Below are 24405 nucleotides of genomic sequence, written 5' to 3' on the forward strand. Positions count from 1 at the left end.
ACTACTAGTTTAGTAAGTCCACTTGTGTTAGTGCATTGTGTGAAGTGACATATTTGTTGGTACATGTAGGGACTTTTGTTGATATTACCCCATATATATCCATCCTGGCACCCCCATATAGCCATCCTGGCCCCCATATATCCATCCTGGCACCCCAAATATATGCATCCAGGTCCCTTGTCCTGCCCCACTCCCATGACGCCACCTGTGGTATTCAGCCAGGATGGCCAACGCTGCTTAAAGGGACTGCTGGGGCAGATGGTAGCACAGAGAGGATGGTTCTGCTTCCCACAGGTGGAGCGGGGCCCCAGGGCTACCGGTGCAGTTGGTAAGGGATGATAGACGGTGAGGTGCAGGACTGAGGGTACAGGAAATAATTGGAGGACACAGGGATTGCAGTTTCCTGTACCTTTTTACTGGTGAATTGCAAGAGCAGTCTGGGGCACAGGTTTCAGGTGTTGATTGGGTCCGGGCAGTCTAAGAGTAAGGGTACCGTCACACAGTGGCATTTTGATCGCTACGACGACACGATTCGTGACGTTCCTTCGATATAGTTACGATCTCGCAGTGTCTGACACGCTCCTGCGATCAGGGACCCCGCTGAGAATCGTACGTCGTAGCAGATCGTTTGAAACTTTCTTTCGTCGTCTAGTGTCCCGCTGTGGAGGCATGATCGCATGGTGTAACAAAGGTGTGCACGATATTGTATACGATGTGCGCATAGTAACCAACGGCTTCTACATCGCACATACGTCATGAAATTATCGCTCCAGCGTCGTACATTGCAAAGTGTGACAGCAGTCTATGACGCTGGAGCGATATTGTTACGATGCTGGAGCGTCACGGATCGTGCCGTCGTAGCGATCAAAATGCCACTGTGTGACGGTACCCTAAGTCGGGATCCACCTAGCCAGGTGGGTTCGGAGGCCTTCCTTTTGCGCTGTATTCTCTGTCCCTTGCTGCCTGAAGCTTTACACAAGTTCCTCTCAGTGTCTGTTACTCCTAAGCCATATGATTGACAGCATGAGCCTTTCATAGGCACTGTCTTCTCAATGGCTGCCCCAGGCTCCTGACCTGCTGTGGGGCCTCCAGGTGTCAGATGGGCCAGGAGACCTGCAATCTCCTGCTCTCTGGTTCTAGTTGCTGGGCCTTTTGTGCCCGTGCATCCACGGACTCTGGTGTCCGGTTTCTTTTGCGCCTAATCCTGGGGAGAGCTCAGTCACAGCTCCACTCAGTCTCCTCAAACGCTTCCTCTCCCTTCACTGTCTCACACTTAACTCTCTAACCCCGCCTCGGGACCAGAACTTATAGGCAAGTTCCCCTGAAACCAGGTTTAGAGCTCCCCCTTCTGGTCTGGAGTCAGGAAGGTGTTGTATGTTTGTATTACCTGCTAGGGGGATCCCTACTTACCTCCAGGCATGACATCAACCCCCCGTGAGGAAGGCAATGCCATTGTGGCAACCGGACTCCTGGGGTGCCACATTTCCATCCTGTTCTTCCTCCCCATGTGTCTCCATCCTGGTCCCCCCCTCATGTGTCTCCATCCTGCTCTCCCCCCATGTGTCTCCATCCTGGTCTCCCCCCCACATGTGTCTCCATCCTGGCCCCTTGGAGATAGAGAGAAATTGAGAGAGAACAAAAAAAAAAAAAGATTCCTCTTACCTTCCTGTGCTCCCAGCACCTTGCGGTGTCCTCATCCTCCTCCTCTGCAGGCCCAGCACGCACATAGAAAAATGGCTGCCTACATAGCAGAGGCCGGCGGTGAATGTGTGCGCACGTCACATGCAGCGCATGACACTGACGTCATACGCCAGTGACGATGGGCGCACACTCTGCTATATTGATTGGTATGTGAGCCGCGGTGGTACAGGTAATGAATGCTAGCCGCATCCCTGCACATACTCTGCCTGCGCTTTTAAAGGGCCCGCGCCCCTAAAAATCGCAGACACTTTTTTCTTTCCTTATTCTTCTCCTCCTCTCCTGCCCCAGAGACAAGGGCCCACCAGGGATTTCCCTGATACCCCGCCAGGCCAGTCCGACCATGGGTGTGACAGACAATCATCCTGGATTCGGCTGTAGAAGGTCATTGTGATTAGCTCTACAAGCACCTTCTTGATTTTTGCATCTCTATTATGTGATATCTTTCTCCATCTAGGACCCACCTTTAGACAGGGAGGCAGGTCTTAACCCCCCTGCTGCAAACGCCACACTTCACTCAATCAAATCTTCGGTGCCGGGCGCCGCCCCCTCCACGCTGTTTTCCAATCAAATCCGGCGCCTGCGCTTTTTAGTACTGGCTGGGGCAGGCGCAGTGAGCTCTGGCCGTCTGACGTCAGATGCAGTCTTGCAGACTGCGGCTGTGCGGCCGCCCTGCCTGTTAATCCCAGCCCCGCACTGTGCATAATGCATAACACACTGCGGGGCTGGGATTCACAGGCAGGGCGGCCGCAAAGGCACAGTCTGCAAGACTGCATCTGAGGTCAGACGGCCAGAGCTCACTGTGCCTGCCCCAGCCAGTACTAAACAGCGCAGGCGCCAGATTTGATTGGAAAACAACGCGGAGGGGGCGGCGCCCAGTGCCAAAGAAGATTTGAGTGACTGAAGTGTGGTGTTTGCAGCAGTGGGGTTAAGACCTGCCTCCCTGTCTAAAGACAGGTATTTTGGCGAAATTATAAAACGCTTTATTTTGGCTTTAACTGCACCAATAACTAAAAGAGCCACCTTGTCAGAATGCTGCATTACTGCTGCACAAGGTGGCTCTTTTAGTTTCTAACGGCTGGAGGGGGTGACAGAGTCCCTTTAACAAGATGAAGTCTTGCCAATATTAAAAATATCTGTGGAGGTGCAGGTGTCAGCTGAGTTTTTTCATGAATAGTGAGACCTGCCAGACTACAGCCGTTTTTGGCCCCTTTTGCATCAGGGATTATTGTAGCTTAAAAGGAATCTGTAACCTCCAAAATGGATTCTAAACAAGACATACATTGATATAGGCTTTTTTACCCCCTATTAAAAAAATCATTCTAGCACTCTTCAAGATGCTGGTACAGTCAGGGCTGCCACTAGGAATTTCGGGGCCCCATACTGGCAAAATTTTCGGGGCCCCCTTGAGACTCCGCCCAAGCTCCACCCCAGCCCCACCTCCACCCCTCGAACTGTCCACTGTCCCACCGCTCTCTGTTGGAAAAACTCCACTTCTCACCCATCACACATTAAAGGGAATCTGTCACCTCATTTTAGGCCTATAAGCTAAGGCCACTGCCATCAGGGGCTTATCTACAGCATTCCATAATGCTGTAGATAAGCCCCATTGTAACCTGAAAGAGAAGAAAAACAAGATATATTATACTCACCTAGGGGTGGTCCTGGTGCGGTCCGGTCCGATGGGCGTCGCGGTCCGGGTCCGGTGCCTCCCATCTTCATATGATGACGTCCTCTTCTTTGCTTCATGTTGCGGCTCCTGCGCAGGCGTACTTTGTCTGCCCTATTGAGGGCAAAGCTAAGTACTGCAGTGGGCAGGCGCCAGGCCTCTCTGACCTTTCCCGGCGCCTGAGCACTGCAGGGCATTGCTCTGCCCTCAACAGGACAGACAAAGTACACCTGTGCAGGAGCCGCAAAAGGAAGCAAAGAAGAGGATGTCATCGTATGAAGATGGGAGGCGACGGACCCAGACCACGATGCCCATCGGACCGGACCGCATCGGGACCGCCACTGGGTGAGTATAATATAACTTGCTTTTCTTATCTTTCAGGTTACATCAGGGGCTTATCTGCAGCATTATAGAATGCTGTAGATGAGCCCCTGATGTTGGTGGCCTTAGCTTATAGGCCTAAAATGGGGTGACAGATTCCCTTTAACAGTTCCCATCACCAGATCACACATATAGCCAGAAGCTTTTGTTTTGGTCAAAAGATTTTTTAAGCCCCCAAATTGACAAGGTAGACTCTTTCGGTCGAGCACTACTCTACTCTATCCTATTAAACATTTTTTTAAATATCCACTACAATTTAGGTATATTTTTATTTATTTTTCAATTTTTAAAATGACCAATAATATCACATACAATTGACAAATACCGCCACACCATGACCAGACACCATATTACCACCACAGTGACCGAATAATACCACATACAAGGAATAAATACCACCACACCATGGCCAGACAACATATTACCACCACCAAAGTGACCGAACAATACCACATACAAGGAACAAATACCACCGCACCATGTCCAGACCACATATTATCACCACATGGTGACCAGTAATACCACATACAAGTAACAGATACCACCATACCGTGACTAGACTACATATTACCACCACATAGTGACCAAATAATAGCACATACAAGGAACAAATACCGCCACACCATGGCCGGACAACATATTACCACCACATAGTGACTGAATACTACAATACTGATCATTAATAACAAAAAAACACAATACTAATATCACTGTAAGTGCCATTATACACAGGAAATATGTACTTGGTATGCAGTGTCTGTGTACAGAGTGATTACAGTGACATTATATACAGGACCTCTATAGTGTCAGTGTAACGGTAATACAGTGATCACTGGTGACATTGTACACAGGACTGCTGTTTATAGTAAACAGTGTATAGTGTTAGTGTACAGGTTCATGCAGCTTTACATGAACACCCGAGCCTTACACTATGGCCGGTCCAAATAACTAAAGCAATTGTTACCATCCACCTCTCGTGTCTCCCCTTTTCCTCATAGTCTGTAAGCTTGCGAGCAGGGCCTTCATTCCTCCTGGTATCTGTTTTGAACTGTATTTCTGTTATGCTGTAATGTCTATTGTCTGTACAAGTCCCCTCTATAATTTGTAAAGCGCTGCGGAATATGTTGGCGCTATATAAATAAAAATTATTATTATTATTATTATTACAGGTAACACACTGACTCACCAGTGACGTCTCTAGATGAAGTCCTTCATCTTTGCTTTTCATCTTCATCCAGCACAGACCGCCATCACTTTTTCCAGCAAAGGCTAGTCTCTGCAGGAAATAACACAGTTATCTAGAGCTCTGCTTGCAGAACACATTACTAATTAATTTTTCCCAAATTCTAAAATACCGTATACTCGAGTATAAGCCGACCCGAGTATAAGCCGACCCCCCTAATTTTGCCACAAAAAACTGGGAAAACCTATTGACTCGAGTATAAGCCTAGGGTGGAAATGCAGCATTTACCGGTGAATTTCAAAAATAAAAATAGATCATTATTTCCCCATAGCTGTGCCATATAGTGCTCTGCACCGTTCATTATTTCCCCATAGCTGTGTCATATAGTGCTCTGCACCGTTCATTATTGCCCCATAGCTGTGCCATATAGTGCACTGCACCGATCATATTTCCCCATAGCTCTGCCATATAATGCTCTGCACCGTTCATATTTCCCCATATCTGTGCCATATAGTGCTCTGCACCGTTCATATTGCCCCATATCTGTGCCCTGTATGCTCTGCACCGTTCATATTGCCCCCATATCTGTGCCCCATATAGTGCTCTTCACCGTTCATACTGCCCCCATATCTGTGCCCCATATAGTGCTCTGCACCGTTCATATTGCCCCCATATCTGTGCCCCATATAGTGCTCTGCACCGTTCATACTGCCCCCATATCTGTGCCCCATATATGCTCTGCACCGTTCATACTGCCCCCATATCTGTGCCCCATATATGCTCTGCACCGTTCATACTGCTCCCATATCTGTGCCCCATATAGTGCTGTGCACCATTCATACTGCCCCCATATCTGTGCCCCATATAGTGCTCTGCACCGTTCATACTGCCCCCATATTTGTGCCCCATATAGTGCTGTGCACCGTTCATACTGCCCCCATATCTGTGCCCCATATATGCTCTGCACCGTTCATACTGCCCCCATATCTGTGCCCCATATATGCTCTGCACCGTTCATACTGCCCCCATATCTGTGCCCCATATAGTGCTCTGCACCGTTCATACTGCCCCCATATCTGTGCCCCATATAGTGCTCTGCACCGTTCATACTGCCCCCATAGCTGTGCCCCATATAGTGCTCTGCACCGTTCATACTGCCCCATAGATGCTCCACATAAATCTGTGCCGCTGCTGTAATAAAAAAAAGAAAAAGCCATACTCACCTCTCTTGATTGCAGCTCCCAGCATCCGGTCCCGGCGTCTCTCTGCTCTGACTGATCAGGCAGAGGGCGCCGTGCACACTATATGCGTCATCGCGCCCTCTGACCTGAACAGTCAGAGCGGAGCGACGCCGGGAAGATGGAGCGGCGCCCGGCGGCTGGAACGGGGACAGGTAAATATGACATACTTACCTGGTCCCGACGTCCGGCTCCCTCTGCCTGTCCCACGGTCTTCGGTGCCGCAGCTTCTTTCTCTATCAGCGGTCACCGTTACCGCTGATTAGAGAAATGAATAGGCGGCTCCACCCCTATGGGAGGTGGAGCCGCCTATTCATTTCTCTAATGAGCGGTCCCACGTGACCGCTGAAGAGGGGAAGAAGCTGCAGCACAGAAGACCGTGGGACGGCAGGGACAGCGCCAGGATCACTGGGACTAGGTAAGTATGCCTCAGCGCCCTCACCCCCTCACCCGCCGACCCTGCCACCCACCTTGACTCGAGTATAAGCCGAGAGGGGCACTTTCAGCCCAAAAATTTGGGCTGAAAATCTCGGCTTATACTCGAGTATATACAGTACATTAGATGAAGAAAAAAAGCGACAGTGTCGCCCTGCACAGTAACAGGACCGCCTCCCCCATTTAAAACAGTATCCTCAAAAAATAAAATAAATATATCACTGCAGTAATAGTATCCCTTAATTAGCCCAATGGTAATAATATCCCCATCCTGGCCCCCTTGTGTCTCATTCCTGGTTCCAGCCATATGTTCTTTCATCCTGCACTCATGAGTATCCATTCTGCCCCCATCTGATGTCCCATCCTGCCCCATCTGTCCCATGATCCTGCCCCATCTGTCCCATGATCCTGCCCCATCTGTCTCCATCATATCCATCCTACCCCATGATCCTACCCCATCTGTCTCCATCCTGCATCATGTCTCCATCCTGCACCATGATCCTGCCCCCTGTGTCTGCCATCCTGCCCCCTGTGTTTGCCATCCTGCCCCCGTGTCTCCCATCCTGTCCCTGTGTCTCCCATCCTGCCCCCTTGTCTCCATTCTGCCTCGTGTCTTCATTCTGCTCCCGTGTCTCCATTCTGCCCCTTGTCTCCATTCTACCCCATATCTCCATTCTGCCCCTTGTCTCCATTCTGCCCCTCGTCTCCTATTCTGCCCCTTGTTTCCCATCCTGCCCCGTGTCTCCATTCTGCCCCTTGTTTCCCATCTTGCGCCCTATCTCCATTCTGCCCCTTGTCTCCATTCTGCCCCCTTGTCTCCATTCTGCTCTTGTCTCCATTCTGCCCCCTTGTCTCCCATCATGCCCCCGTGTCTCCATTCTGCCCCTTGTCTCCCATTCTACCCCTTGTCTCCCATTGTTCCCCGTGTCTCCATTCTGCCCCTTGTCTCCCATCCTGCCCCCATGTCTCCATTCTGCCCCTTGTCTCCATTCTGCCCTCTTGTCTCCATTCTGCCCCTTTTCTCCATTCTGCCCCTTTTCTCCATTCTGCCCCCTTGTCTCCATTTTGCCCCTTTGCCTCTATTCTGCCCCTTTGTCTCCATTCTGCCCATTGTCTCCATTCTGCCCTCTTGGCTTCATTCTGCCCCTTGTCTTCATTCTGCCCTTGTCACCATTCTGGCCCTTGTCTCTATTCTGCCCCCGTGTCTCCATTCTGCCCCTTGTCTCCCATTCTACCCCTTGTCTCCCATTGTGCCCCGTGTCTCCATTCTGCCCCTTGTCTCCCATCCTGCCCTGTGTCTCCATTCTGCCCCTTGTCTCCCATCCTGCCCCCGTGTCTCCATTCTGCCCCTTGTCTCCCATTCTACCCCTTGTCTCCCATAGTGCCCTGTGTCTCCATTCTGCCCCTTGTCTCCCATCCTGCCCCGTGTCTCAATTCTGCCCCTTGTCTCCATTCTGCCCCTTGTCTCCATTCTGCCTCTTGTCTCCATTCTGCCCCTTTTCTCCATTCTGCCCCCTTGTCTCCATTCTGCCCCTTTGTCTCCATTCTGCACACTGTCTCCATCCTGCCCCTTTGTCTCCATTCTACCCTGTGTCTCCATTCTGCCTCCGTGTCTCCATTCTTCCCCCATGTCTCAATCCTGTCCCTTTGTCTAAATTCTGCCCCTATGTCTCCATCCTGCCCCCTTTGTCTCCACTCTGCCCCCTTTGTCTCCATCCTGCCCCTTTGTCTCCATTCTGCCTCCGTGTCTCTATCCTGCCCCTTTGTCTCTATTCTGCCCCGTGTCTAAATTCTTCCCTCATGTCTCCATTCTGCTCCCGTGTCTCCATTCTGTCCCCGTGTCTCCATTCTGCCCCCTTGTCTCCATTCTGCGCTGGGCAGGATGGAGACACATGGTCCATGTGTCTCCATCCTGCCGGTGAAATACATTGTAGCTTGCCGCTTTCAAGAATTTTTAAAATAAAGGCAATAGAGTAACGGACGCAGGTTCAGTTACTGCATCTGCAGAATCCTACCGCTGTGGCCCGGGCCCAATGAGCAGAAGGCACAGGGCCCAATGCGGGCCCCCTCTGACAACCGGGCGCCATATGCCAGTCAGGGCGGTAATGCCCTGATGGTGGCCCTGAGTACAGTACCTGAGAAAATAACTTTTAATTTGTAAGGAAATAAGGGAGCTTCAGTGCATTCTTGGATTGCTGCACCATTAGACCCCTTAATTTTGCATGTTAGGGGCTTCCCCCGCTTTTGATTTACAGCATTCGCATGTGCACTAACAGTGCGAGAAACTCACGCAAGTCTCTCGCCTCAATACCCGACACTGCGGCCGGCACTCGGGACCGTAGTGTGCAGCTGTATGTATTTCTATGCAGAGTTACTCACGTTGCAGTTGCAAGTGGGACACCGGCCTAACACTGTGTCTGGCCATGTGCGCACAAAGTGGCCAGGCATGTTTTCTTCCCCACGTCTTCTCTGGTGATGCTACTCGCCACATTTCTGGGTGTATCAGTGTAGCATACGGCATAAGCAGGGAGGAGACAGGGAGGACAACAGGCCTGGACACCGTGCGCGCACGGACGTGAACAGGCTGTGTGAGTGCTGTCAATCAGAAGTACGGGATGCCTCCAAGATGCAAAATCAGGGGTTTCCACCAAGCCCTTGACCATGCTAAGGGTGCACCAAAGGCCTCTCATTTGTAAATGAATTAAGCTGAGTTTCTTATGCACCGCACCTTTAACAGTGCAATGCTTGAATGGTTGTTATAGAGACTATTTCTCTAATAACACAATATAGCTCATTCAATTAAAATCCATTTTTTGAGGGACAGACCCCTTCTAAAAAATGAAATAAGACTACAAAATGGAATTTTGTATTAAGGACACTGTGTCATCATACCAAGAAATGTGCTCCCAGAAATGACAGCAAATACTCAATGTATCCACTCAGGAATCAAAGGATGCCTTTACAAGGTCAAAGATTTCACTTTCTGGCAACATTATAGAAATAATAAGGAACTGTCTTATTTGCAATGAGTACAAGTGCAGACAAGCAGAAAAACTATGAAGGACCCACAAGTTACCCTCTCTGCCTTGGAGCAAACTAGGCACAAACTTATTTCATTACCAGGACAGCATTACTTAATAATTGCTGATTATTATTTATATTTCTGGGAGATTTAATTGATTTCACCACCTCTAAGGCTGTGTGCACACGATGCGGATTCGCTGCGGATCCGCAGCGGATTTTTCCGCGCAGAATCGCTGCAGATCCGCACTGTGATTTACAGCACAATGTAAATCAATGTAAAAAAAAAATTTGTGTGGAAAAATCAGTGCGGAATTGCTGCGGATTTAAGGCTACGTTCACATTTGCGTTGTGCGGTGCAGCGTCGGTGACGCAACGCACAACGCAAATGTAAACGCATGCACAACGCAGCGTTTTGTGACGCATGCGTCCACTTTTGCATGGTTTGTGGCGCCGAAAAAACTGCATCATGCAGCGTCTTCTGCGCCCTGACTCATGCGCCACAGTGACGCATGCGTCACAAAATGCAAGTGCAACGCATGTCCATGCGCCCCCATGTTAAATATAGGGGCGCATGACGCATGCGTCGCCGCGGCTGCGCCCGACGCAACGCTAATGTGAACGTAGCCTAAAAGAAGTGCTTGTCACTTCTTTTGTGTGGATCTGCAGCGTTTCTGCACCCCTCCATGATAGAAATTCGCAGTGGCAAAAACTGCAGAAAATCCACGGCAAATCCGCATAAAAACCCCAGGTGCGGACCTGTCAGGAGATGCGGATTTTGTGCAGAAAATTCTGCACCACATTTCCTACGTGTGCACATAGCCTTAGAATACTATAGAATGCTGCTAGGCACAATTTAGCAGACATGGAATCCATGACTCTCATCAGAAATAATGGGCCACTGTGCTGATAATGACTGTAAAGCGCTGTGTCATTAATGGCGCTATATGAGTAAAGAAATAAAATACATTTGTCAGCTTAGAGTTTGCACAGTTTTCTAGAGAGTGGGAATTTGAACATATTACATCATCCCCATATCACAGACAATCCAATGGGAAAGCTGAACCTGCTGTAAAAGTAGCAGACACTCATAAAGAACACTAAACAAGGCGGAAAAGATCTGTGGAAGACAGGTATTGAATAGAGTAATTCCCCACGGAATGGAGCGCCAGAGATCCTCTACTAATGTGAAGCAGGACCAGGACATTACATTCTGCAGCTCTGCACCTGCCGTTTCCAAAAGCTGTAAAAGGAGTGGTGGAAAATCTAACTGTTAGGCATTGTGCCCACGATCAGGATAGAGCAGCGATTTGGACGCTGGGTATTTTGTGTGTGTTTTTCAGTGAACCATGCGGATTTACAGCATCTAATGAATGGCTATGAGTGAGATTCGACGTGAGAAAATAATTTCAGCATGCTGGGAGTGCATCCGATAATCAGATCGCACTCACCCATTCAAGTCTTGAAATGTCAGACTGCTCTCGGATGTCATCCAAGTACCGTCCGATGTACTAGCACAGAGTCAAGGGAGAAATTACGTTTTCCATCTTCTCCACCTGTGCTGTGATTCTCTCAGGCAAGAAAATCTGATCACACCCAGATGACACTCTGCTAAAACTCTGACAGGTTATGCAGGTTAGCATAATCTGGCGGATTCTCTCGCAAGAGAAAATATACGAAAATGTGAGCGAATTAATACAGAAAAAAAGGGCAGCAGTGTTTACCTGCCCAGGTCTCCAAACTAATGCATTTTCTGTCCTCCGTAGTACACGCCTGCACAAGGCAATCTTACGGAGGACAGAGAATGAACTTTAATCCAATATTGCGGCCAGCATGCAGCCAGCGGGTAAGGAAAGGGTGAATCAAACACCTAAAAACTCCGCCCATATCACCGAAAACCGGTCCCGCCAAATTCAGGTGACAGGTTCCCTTTAAGTTTGTTTCCATATCATCTTATATTTGATGATAAGGAAAAACTTCCTCAATTGTTGAATTTTTTTAAATAAATATCAAGGTTTGTCCAAGTTTTAATTTTGGTCCTCTGTGTTTTTGAGTTTGACATAGTTAGGGTATGTGCACACGTTGCAGATTTGCCTGTGGAATTTTCTGCGCAAATTTGCTTCTCTTGGCAGAAAACGCAGGTAAAAATGTGCACGGATTTGATGCGTTTTTGATGCAGATTTTCATGCATTTTTTTTCATGCTGATTTGTATGTGTTTTTGAAAGCTAAATAAAGATCTATTACTGAACAAAAAAAACAAGAATTGTGATGTCATTTTTTGTCCAACCTCTTCATTTACATACTCCATTGAAGAATAATGTTTACACACAGATAGATAGATAGACAGAAGATAGATAGCTAGATAGATAATAGATAGGTAGATAGATAATAGATAGATATATACTGTAGATATATAGATACAGTATGTCTATAGATCTATCTATAGATCTATAGATATATCTATCTATCTATATATTTATCTATTATCTATCTATAGATATATCTATCCATCGATATATCTATAGATATATCCCGAGTGCCGGCGGCAGTGCCGGGTATTGATGCGAGAGACTCGTGTAAGTTTCTCACAAGTGTGACCCTGGCCTTGAACGCAATATGTTTAATTTATAAAAAAATTGAAACAAAAAATGGCGTGGGCTCCCACGCAATTCTCTGCACCAGAGAGGGAAAGCCAGCGACTAGGGGACAATGTTTATAGCCTGGGAAGAGGTTAATACCCATGGATCTTCCCAGGTTATGAATATCAGCCCACAGCTGTATATTTAGCCTTTTAATGGCTATTAAAATAGGGGGACTCTCCAAAAACACCCCCCGGCTACAAACACCAGCACTCAGCCACCCCAGAAATGGCGCATCTGTAAGATGCACCAATTCTGGCACTTAGCCTCTCTCTTCCCACTGCCCTGTAGCGGTGGCATACAGGGTAATAGGTGGTTAATGTCACCTTTGAATTGTAAGGTGACATCAAGCCGGCTTAGTAATGGAGAGGCGTCAATAAGACACCTATCCATTACTAATCCTATAGTTGCTAATGGGTTCAGTAAGCACACACACATGCAGAATGAAGTATTTCAAGTAAATAAAACACACAGTTTTGCCATCTTAATATTTCTGCCAATCTATGCGACGCCCTCGATCTCCTGGAAAAAAAGTAAAAATAATAAACCAGCACAAATACTCCCTGGTCTGACGCAGTCCATTTAATAACGAGTGTCCCACAACAATCTGCCTTATAGAGCTGTCACATCAGGAGATGTGACAGCTCTATAGGCCTCCAGTGAAACACTGACAGGAGACAATGGCTCCTGCAGTGTTATCACTGAGGGTTCAATGGCATCTCACTTTACGGCACTGCTGCGTGAGAGTTTTCCCATGCAGCAGTGCTGCAAGTGACAGTATGAACTCTGTACTTACAGCGGCGGAGGGATACAGTGTGGAAGGATACCTTCCGTCATTGTAACCCGGAGCCCCTGGAGAGTGGTTGCACCTGAAAAAAGACTCATGCTCATCTTGTTCAATTGAGGAATGGGAAAGGATAAAGAGAATGGTGTATAGGTATATCCATAATCCATGAACCAGCATACCAGAAAGAGCACGTTTCCCCCTCCTGATCCCCAGTTGTCAGTACCTATCCTCATTATTCTGTAAATTTGTATGCCTATTGCATTTATACTTTTATGTATTATTCCTATATTTTTTCTATATCTCTATGAAAGTGGATTGTGCAAATGAATAAATTATAAAACCGTGCAAATGGCTGACCTCTAAAATGAAAGCAACATTCTAATTAACTGCTATTTGCATGTCTATCCTGTCTGAGTGTCGGGCTCCAAGGAGTTTTACATTTTATTAATAACTTAGACGTGCACTTACAGGTCAGCCATACAAATAACATCTGTATTGTTTCCCTTCCTTTTGGAGAAAATTCATTTGCGTGAATTTGCCAAGGAGTGTAGCGGAAAATCTTTATTTATTTTTAATATTTATCTGTAATAACTCTTTTTAGTCCACTTTCTGTGGATACATTTATTATTAATGTTAATAGTAAGCAACGGCTTCAATTTCCTGTGCTTTTGCTCTAACCTAATGTAAGGAGGAATACCAGGCTGCGGGTATCTACATCATGCTGGGTCTGGAACTGTCGAGTCTGTGTCCAGCGTTGCCAGGGGGAAAGAATGGGGGACCGAACAGGTCCCATGACCCAGGTAGATGTGGCATAGCAAAGTCGGGCAGTGAGCAGGAAAACTGCTCTCAGTTTTCCGCTGGCGGTGAGCGCAGAGGGAAGTGTGCGGCACGCTCCGCAGGTACATGGGCAGAGCAAAGACGTGTCCCGGCAGGCCTCAGGCGAAGGCTCCAGTGATTCAGTGAGTTCGGAGCGCCACGCGCCCGGCCAAGCAGAACGCAGTGCTCGTGAGGAGGAGAGTGTGCCAGTGACAGGAACCTGAGGTGCGTTCCCCATTGTTGTTATACGCGCAGCATCACACGTGTGGGACAGACTCCGGCAGCGCTCCCCACTTTGGATGCACAGATTAATGGACTAGAGGCTCATCGGGCAAAACCGGTGACCGCCCGTTGCCGCCAGAAGCTGGACCGTGATTCTTTGGATCCATCTGAGAACACCACACCGGCCGTTGCCGATACTCTAACTACCATCATACTGTTTGTGGATAAGGATCAGAGGTGACTACGATAAGTACTGTTTAACTATCAGACTGTTGCATTAACTATTTACTTCCCTTGATCCCTGTTTACTGTTTATTAACGCTCTGCGAGTAGAGCATTGTCACCCTTTTGGTAAAAATTAAATAATATTGTTGTACAATCCCTGCTTTACTGCATTTCCACACCTGCTTACACTAACACACAGCTAATCTGCAGGCTTTTCCTTGGAAATAGATTTGTGGAGCTCCCAGTCCTGTAGGTGCAGGTGTTCACGTAGCAGGGCGAAACTTCTGACCTTTGAAACTGATTAAGACAGGTAAATCAACATATGTGATTGTTACCATGGAGACAAGTTGTGCTACTTTTTCACGATAATTCATTGTAAGAGCGAAAATGACTTACATTTAACATTCACCATAGTACCATGTAATGCTTCCTTGTTACAGTGAATCTCCTTTTACCTGTTGTTCAAACTCTTTAAGGTGTGTACCTCACTATATAAATTGTTAAAGAAGCACTTTTATTAACAGTTTTGTGGGTAAAACCTGTGTAAATATGTAGTATATGTCATGTAATATGTAAATATATGTAGTGTAGTATAGATGTATTAATACAGGTGCGTCTCACAAAATTAGAATACCATCAAAAAGATAATTTATTTCAGTTCTTCAATACAAAAAGTGAAACTCATATCATATAGAGTCATTACAAACAGAGTGATTTATTTCATGTGTTTATGTCTGTTAATGTTGATGATTATGGCTTTCAGCCAATGAAAACCCAAAAGTCATTATCTCAGTAAATTAGGGTAATAAACATAAAGTGACTGTATATACCTGCCGATTGCCATCTTCTCCGGTATCTAGTGGCAGGGTCACGTGATGACTATTCTGACCTGCCAGATCATACTGGGGTGTTTGTGTGAGCCGGACGTGGCCATTACAATGTAAGTCTATGAAGCCTCGTTCTAACACCCCTTAGAAACTTACATTGTAAGGCCTCATTCAGATGTCTGATTTTCGTGCACGAGTGTTATCCTTGGATTTCACAGATAGCACTTGTACCTGTGATTGTGGGACCATTCATATGTCCATAATTTTTTGCGGTCATCCAAGTGTTTTTGATTTCAACAGACTGTCCCAAATAAAAAGGTGGAGAAAATTTTTTCCCCTGTACGTACGAGAAAAAACAATAACACTTGAGTTAGGAATTGTGGTTCTGTGCTCCCATCTGGGAATGGATTGGGTACGGTGGTAAGCTAATGCGGTCACAAACGCTGCCATTGTCCTGACCCTGTAGGCAGAGCTACCATGACCACAGGGAAAATGTCCCAATCTTATTTAGTGTTACGTTCTGGAGTAGTAGGATGTGTGGGGACAATGGACGCCGTATCTCCCAAGAATTTTACTGCCAAGTAACATGGAACTCTGTGTTTCCTGGTCCCCAGGCAATGCGGGATGCTGCTGTGTTTGGTATTAGGCTGTAGTGGGATTGTGTCCATTCGGTTGTGCAGGTTAGCAGGGAGTGGTTGTCTGGGGGTGATTGAAGATATTCAACACATGATCATTTCCAGGCAGGTTATTTTACCCTGTTTCCAACTCAGGTCTTTGCTGTTTATTACAGTTCCTGTGTGTTGTGGTGGTGAGTGGTGCTTGCAGTATTGGTGGCTCTAGTTCAGGGTTGGACCTAGAGTTCGTTTCTCTTTCTCTTTGTGCTTCACCCCCAAGGGTTCTCGTAGAGATATCTACTAGTGATGGGCGAGCAGTAAAATGCTCAGTTGCTCGGGTCGAACAAATTGGAATACTCGGGTACTCGGCCAGAACAACGAGCCCAATGTAAGTCTATGGGAGACCCGAGAATTTTTACCGCGATCCCCCCCGGGATCCCTTTTAAGGTCTAAAAACATCTGAAAATGATGGAAACACTGCTCAAATTACACAGGGACATCATGGGGATTGCCCCTGGAAGCATTCCTGACTCCTAGTTCACAGTTTGAATAATTTTTTTCCGAGATTCATGCCATTTTTCCCGGTGCCACAAAAAACACATGAAAATTAAACCAAAACGGGTTTTGCTTGGAAATATGTCAAGGTACATCCTTTGCAGGTTAATGACTTGCCTGTAAGGCCAAATATTTAACCCCAGACTGAAAATTTCCATTCCCACTTAGGCTTAGTTCAGATGCTGCGTTTTTGAAGCATTTTTCAACTTTAACATTGCTTTCAACCACTACAAATGCATTCGCTGGGAAATGTCATTGTAACATTTAACAACCCTAGCTGGCCATGTGGTGTGTGACACATAAGCAGAGCCATCTCGTCTCATGTACGAAGGAGGGACTCTTAAAGTCACAGAGCCTATTTTTACTGGTGCATCAGGCGGCATTAATCTTCTTAAACGGCCATTATGAAACAGTGGGTTTCCTAAGCTGTTGTAGCCTATGCTGTGAGTGGATGGGGTGACAATAATTACGACGCACCACAATACCCCTGTCATAAGATGTCCAGGAGGGCCTCCTGAAAAAATGTTGCATTGAATGCAAGGCCTGCCATGCTACCAATTCATATGCCCCCCTTACACCTTGGAACCCACATACTGTATGGGCCCATGAAAATCCACTTCACAATATGCATTTTGTGCTCCATACTCTTTTGTTTTATACATTGGCAGGAAGGCAAGCCCTGCTGCATAGTCAATCATATGCACCCCATTAGGCCTTGGAACCCACATACTGGATGGACCCATGAAAATCCACTTCACAATATGCATTTTGTGCTCCATACTCCTTTGTTTTATACATTGACAGGAAGGCAAGCCCTGCTGCATAGTCATATGCACCCCATTAGGCCTTGGAACCCACATACTGGATGGGCCCAGGAAAATCCACTTCACAATATGCATTTTGTACTCCTGTACTCCTTTGTTTTACACATTGGCAGCAAGGCCAGCCCTGCTGCAAAGTCAGTCATATGCACCCCATTAGGCCTTGGAACCCACATACTGGATGGGCCCAGGAAAATTCACTCGTATTTTTTAAAGGTATGATGGTTCCCTCTTTGCACAATTATTTACAGGATAATTTGGCGATTTTATTTGACATGTTTTTAACACTAAGCTTCAGATACGGCTTCAAAAAAAGGCTAATACTTGCAATACAAGGCAATTTTATTGCAAACTACAAAATTCAAGGAATAGTGTGATTCAATAGTGTGAGTGCGCACTCTTTTGTATGTGTTAACATACACAGGTTAATAAGTACATATAAGGATTAAATAAATATAGTGATTACGTATATATGAAGATTAACTACATACAGTATACTTAGATCATCACCAAGAGGCTTTTAAACATCATCCGCCTGGAATATCAGAGAAGCAACAGCAAGACAGAGAACCCCTGGGAGATTACCTACACTGCATGGGCGTCCCCAATTATGCAGGTATCAGCACACTGTACATGTACAGGTACCCCAGTTTTGGCATCTATCCTAGTCATGTTTCTCTGGTCTTACATAGTGAATAACACCGATACCCCTTAGACCCCAGTCCAGAGTCTCTCACCTAGCCAAATCAGTTCTCATGCTTCGCACTGACGAGGGCCAACAGCCCGAAACACCGTGTCTGCGAATTGAGATATTGATTTGGCTTTTATCCTAAGTCATATTGCACAACTCGTTAAAGGGTTGATTGTGACTTGTAGGATCGCTACTTCCAACAGGTGGCGCTATAGAGTTTAAGTCCTCTTTTTCTCAGAAGAGGCAATTTGCATATAACACTATGTAGTAACTCTAGTTTCATCCACATCTTCAAGTGGCCACTTTTCAAGGTTGGATGAAACTGAGATATCATGGAGACATCAGACGAGGGGCCATAAACCCCTAGAAAATAAAAGCCACAATGATTTGGATCAAATCACCACCGGCATAGTTTCAGTAACCCTTAATGTTTTTCAATGACAAACAGCAAACATATAAAGGCTTAGAACTGTTCGTGAAGTGAATAAACAAAAAATTATCAAGATTGTGTCACTATGAGCATTGTCTGTCACATCTCTAAATGTTTTACAAGAAATGCAGCTATGTGATTGTCTGAATGCATTCGGTATACAGTATTTCAATCTTGTTTACAAATCGCCATTTGTATATTCTCCATTTGTACATTTGAGGCAGACAAAGCTAAGCTCGCAAGTAGAGAAACTAATATAGTGGACAAAGCTATATTTTTAATGAACTACTGAGGCAAAGTAACAGCATTGCTTTATCAAATTTTTATGAAGTGTATTGCTTCCAATGTTAGCAACCAGGCAACACTAAAAGGAGCTTTTCAAGTGAGCTCTTTAAGGTACACAAATGTTATGAAGTGTTTGCCAACAAGGATGTGGTTTCACCAATGTGGGGTACCTTTTCGTAAAAATAGACTAGTGCCATGACAGCCCCCCTTGACCAAAATTCACTGGCCTATAACAATACAAAGCACATTCACCCTGGTGATCTAGTAGCAGTTAAACAAGAGACACTGCAGGAGACAGAGTTAAGAAGTAGGCCCAATGGAATGCCATACCCAATTCCCCAATGTAGGGTTCTTTTTGGACTGATTAAAACAGTGCCATCACAGCACCCTAGCCCTAAATGCACCGTACAGACCACGTTCACCCTGGTCATCTACTGGCAGGAACAGGACAGATTGCAGGAGACCAAGTTAAGAAGTAAGCCCAAAGTAATATCATGCCCAATTCTCCAATGTGTTGTCCTTTTTGGACTTAAAAATATAGTGCCATCACAGCCCACTTGCCCAAAATTCACTGACCTATAACAGTACAGACCACGTTCATCCTGGTGATCTAGTGGCAGGTACAGGACAGATTGCAGGAGACTGAGTTAAGAAATAAGGCCAATGGAATGCCATGCCCAATTCCCCAATGTGGTGTCCTTTTTGGACTGATTAAAATAGTGCCATCACAGCCCCCTTAGCCAAAATGCACCGTACAGAGCACGTTGACCCTGGTGATCTAGTGGTAGGTACAGGACAGATTGCAGGAGACCGAGTTAAAAAGTAGGCCCAAAGAAATGTCATGCCCAATTCCCCAATGTGTTGTCCTTTTTGGACTTAAAAATATAGTGCCATCACAGCCCACTTGCCCAAAATTCACTGGCCTATAACAGTACTGAGCACGTGCACCCTGTTCATCTAGTGGCAGTTAAAGGACACATTGCAGGAGACAGACTTAAGAAGTAGGCTCAATGTAATGTAATGCCCAATTCCCCAATGTGGGGTCCAGTTTTTACAAACTAAAATAGTGCCTTCACCGCCCTCGTGCCCAAAAATCGCCGGCCTATAACAGTACTGAGCACATGCACCCTGGTCATCTAGTGGCAGTTAAAGGACACATTGCAGTAGACAGACTTAAGAAGTAGGCCCAATGTAATGTAATGCCCAATTCCCCAATGTGGGGTCCTGTTTTTTTTTTTTTAAAATAGTGCCTTCACAGCCCCCGTGCACAAAAATCACTGGCCTATAACAGTACTGAGCACTTTCACCCTGGTCATCTAGTGGTTCTGGATGAGGAGGATAGGGAGGAGGAGAACAACAAACAGACCAAATGTGGAAGCGTATACCCATGTGTGGTTGTGAAGAGGTGCATGAGAATACACCTCCCCAAAAGAGAGAATGTATTTGAGGTTATGTTTCGCTGGTTTCACTTGTTGGTGTACAGAAGTCTTTCCCAGTCCAGGCCTTGTTCATTTTTTATAAGAGTTAACCTGACAGCATTTTCAGTTGACAGGCGGATGCGCTTAACTGTGATAATTCTACCAGCGGCACTAAAAACCCGCTCTGACAGAAATCTAGCAGCAGGGCAGGCCAGGACCTCCAAGGTGTAGAGAGCCAGTTCATGCCACGTGTCCAGCTTAGATACCCAATAATTAAAAGGCACAGAGGAATCACTGAGGACGTTTGTACGATCTGCAAGGTACTCCCTCACCATCTTCCCAAACATTGCACTTCTTGTGACAGCACCCCTTGCCACTGTGCCACCACGATGGGAGGGACTGAGAAAACTGTTCCAGAACTTGGCCATTGTTCCCCTGCCTGAGCTGGATTGTACTTCTGTCTCTTTCACTTGGACTGCTCGGTTGTACAACAAACTCTGACATCTGATGCCAGCGTTCTCACATGGGAATTTTGTGAGTAATTCCGCTACAAGGGCCCTCTGGTACTGCAACATTTTAGTACACCTCTCTGCCTCAGGCAGAAGAGATTGAAGGTTCTCCTTGTAGCATGGATCTAGAAGTGTCACCAACCAGTAATGAGTGTCACCCAAAATTTTGATAATCCGAGGGTCACGTGAAATGCAGCGTAACATAAAGTCAGCCATGTGTGCCAGACTGCTAACAGGCAAGACTTCCGTGTCCTCATCAACAGGATGACTGACCATGCTGTCCTTCTCATCCTCCTCCCTGTCCTCAGGCCATCCCCGCTGAACAAAAGCTAATACAGATGTGTTTGTAGTACCATCTATAGCGCATGAAAGAAGCTCCTGTTCTTCCTCCTCCTCCTTCTCATTGCCTACCAATCCACGTTGAGAAGACATGAGGCTGGGCTGAGTGTAATCCCCCTGTATGTTTCCTTGCTCCATGTCCTCGTGCTCCACCTGCAATGCATCCTCCTTGATTGTGAGCAGAGAGGTTTTCAGAATGCTGAGAAGTGAGATGGTGATGCTAATTATGGCGTCATCGCCGCTCACTATCTTGGTGCCGTCCTCAAAGTTTTGGAGGATGTTACTTATGTCTGACATCCATGTCCACTCCTGAGGTCTTATTTGTGGAGTCTGACCTGAAATTCGATGGCCTTGTTGATGTTGGTAGTCAACAACGTCCCTCTTCTGCTCACAAATCCTTTCCAACATATGCAGCGTAGAGTTCCAGCGTGTGGGGACATCAGACAACAGTCGGTGAGCTGGAAGCTGAAAACGCTGCTGAAGTATGGCAAGGGTGACTGAAGCTGTAGCTGACTTTCTAAAATGGGCAGACAGACGGCGTACTTTCACTAGCATATCCGGCAGCTCCAGGTAGCTTTTCAGAAAGGGTGACTGAAGCTGTAGCTGACTTTCTAAAATGGGCAGACGGCGTACTTTCACTAGCATATCCGGCAGCTCCAGGTAGCTTTTCAGAATACGTTGAACCACGAGGTTAAGCACATGGGCCAAGCAAGGTACGTGTGTGAGCTCACCTTGCCTCAGAGCCGCCACCAGGTTACGGCCATTGTCACACACGGCCATGCCTGGCTGTAGGTTTAGCCATGTCATCCATACATCTGACTGCCCTTTTAGCGCTGTCCACAACTCTTCTGCATTGTGCGGTTTGTCACCTAGGCAGATGTTGTGAATTCTGCTCTTGGGTTCCCTCCAGTGGTTGTAGGTGGGAATGTAGTTGTCTCTGAGTCACAGTCCTGGCCAGGTGTATCTACTGATTGCGGTTCTGGCTGGGATATTTAGGTGTGCAGGATTCATTAGTCCTTGCCAGTTGTCAATGTTTCTTCTGAAGTGTTGGTTCACTTTCTGGCTTCTCCTGCTTTGCTGCCAATTCAGCAAAGATAAGTGTCTGTTTTTTGTTTCTGTGGCACACATGCAGTGTGCTTATATTCTGTGTTATTCTGTTGTTTTTCTCTTGTCTAGCTTAGACTGTGTCAGTGTTTTCTCAGTCTTGTTGGATTCTCTGGAGATGCAGATATACGCTCCACATCTTTAGTTAGATTGTGGAGTTTTTGCATTTTCTGCCGTGGATATTTTTGGAAGGATTTTTAATACTGACCGCTTAGTATCCTGTCCTATCCTTTCCTATTTAGCTAGTGTGTGCCTCATTTGCTAAATCCTGTTTCCTTCCTGCATGTGTCATTTCCTCTACTACTCACAGTCAATATTTGTGGGGGGCTGCCTATCCTTTGGGGTTTCTGCTCTGAGGCAAGGTAGATATTCCTATTTCCATCTATAGGGGTATTTAGTCCTCCGGCTCTGTCGAGGTGTCTAGGTTTTGTTAGGCACACCCCACGGCTACTTCTAGTTGCGGTGATAAGATCAGGGTTTGCGGTCAGTATAGTTACCACCTACTCCAGTGAAAGTTTTCATGCTGCTCCAAGGTCACCTGATCATAACAGTACAACTGGCCAATAATGAGTTAAATACATCTCAGAAGAAGGGAAGAAAGGTCTTGAGCCTTTTTTTTTTCTTCAGTCTACTTTGTCTTCTCCTCCCTCTTTATCTCTGGGTGGCTGAAGAGCCTTGTGCTAGCATGAATGTTCAGGAATTAGCTTCTCGTGTAGACCAGCTTGCTGCTAGGGTACAGGGTATTTCTGATTCCTGTTTTAGAACCGAAGATTCCTACTCCTGATTTGTTTTTTGGTGACAAGTCCTAATTTTTGAGTTTTAAAAACAACTGTAAATTGTTTTTGCTTTGAGACCTCGATCCTCCGGTGATTCCATTCAGCGGGTAAAAGTTGTCATCTCCCTGCTGCGTGGCGACCCGCAGGATTGGGCATTTTTCCTGGAATCTGGGGATCCGGCTTTGCTTGATGTAGACTCCTTTTTTCAGGCTTTGGGATTGTTATATGACGAAGCTAATTCTGTGGATCAAGCTGAGAAGACCTTGTTGGCCCTGTCTCAGGGTCAAGAGGCGGCAGAATTGTATTGTCAGAAATTCAGAAAATGGTCGGTGTTGACTAAATGGAATAATGATGCTTTGGCGGCAATTTTCAGAAAGGGTCTTTCTGAATCCGTTAAAGATGTTATGGTGGGGTTTCCCACGCCTTCCGGTCTGAGTGATTCTATGTCTCTGGCCATTCAGATTGACCGGCGCTTGTGGGAGTGTAGAACTGTGCGCGCTGTGGCGTTATCCTCAGAGCAAATTCCTGAGCCTATGCAGTGTGATAGGATTCTGTCTAGAACGGAACGACAAGGTTTCAGACATCAGAATAGGTTGTGTTATTATTGTGGTGACGCTTCTCATGTCATTTCTGTCTGCCCTAAACGGACAAAGAGGATTGCCAGTTCAATTACCATCAGTACTGTACAACCTAAATTTTTATTATCTGTGTCCTTGATCTGCTCATTGTCATCGTTTTCTGTCATGGCGTTTGTGGATTCAGGCGCCGCCTTGAACTTAATGGACTTTGAGTTGAGTTTGAGCCAAGCGTTGTGGTTTTCCCTTGCAGCCTTTGCAGAACCCTATTCCTTTAAGGGGTATTGATGCTACTCCCTTGGCTAAAAATAAGCCCCAGTTTTGGACACAGGTGACCATGCGCATGGCGCCAGTCCATCAGGAAGATTGTCGATTTCTGGTGTTGCATAATTTGCATGATGCTATCGTGCTGGGTTTTCCGTGGTTGCAGGTACATAATCCTGTGTTGGATTGGAAGTCTATGTCTGTGACTAGTTGGGGTTGTCAGGGGGTTCATAATGATGTTCCTTTGATGTCAATCTCCTCTTCTTCCTCTTCTGAAATTCTAGAATTTTTGTCTGATTTTCAGGATGTATTCGATGAGCCCAAGTCCAGTTTCCTTCCACCGCACAGGGACTGCGATTGTGCTATTGACTTAATTCCAGGGTGTAAGTTTCCTAAGGGTCGACTTTTCAACCTGTCTGTGCCTGAACATACCGCCATGCGGAGCTATATTAAGGAGTCTTTGGAGAAAGGGCATATTCGACCATCTTCTTCACCGTTGGGAGCGGGGTTCTTTTTTGTTGCTAAAAAAGATGGTTCCTTGAGACCCTGTATTGATTATCGCCTCTTGAATAAGATCACAGTCAAGTTTCAATACCCTTTGCCTTTGCTATCCAATTTGTTTGCTAGGATTAAGGGAGCTAGTTGGTTTACTAAGATTGACCTTCGGGGGGCATATAATCTTGTTCGTATTAAGCAGGGTGATGAATGGAAAACTGTGTTTAACACGCCTGAAGGCCATTTTGAATACGTTGTGATGCCATTCGGACTCTCTAATGCTCCATCTGTTTTTCAGTCCTTCATGCATGATATCTTCTGGACTTATCTTGATAAATTCTTGATTGTATATTTGGACAATATTTTGATTTTTTCCGATGATTGGGA

This window comes from Ranitomeya imitator, chromosome 4 (genome assembly GCF_032444005.1).
Source record: "Ranitomeya imitator isolate aRanImi1 chromosome 4, aRanImi1.pri, whole genome shotgun sequence".
Taxonomy (NCBI): domain Eukaryota; kingdom Metazoa; phylum Chordata; class Amphibia; order Anura; family Dendrobatidae; genus Ranitomeya; species Ranitomeya imitator.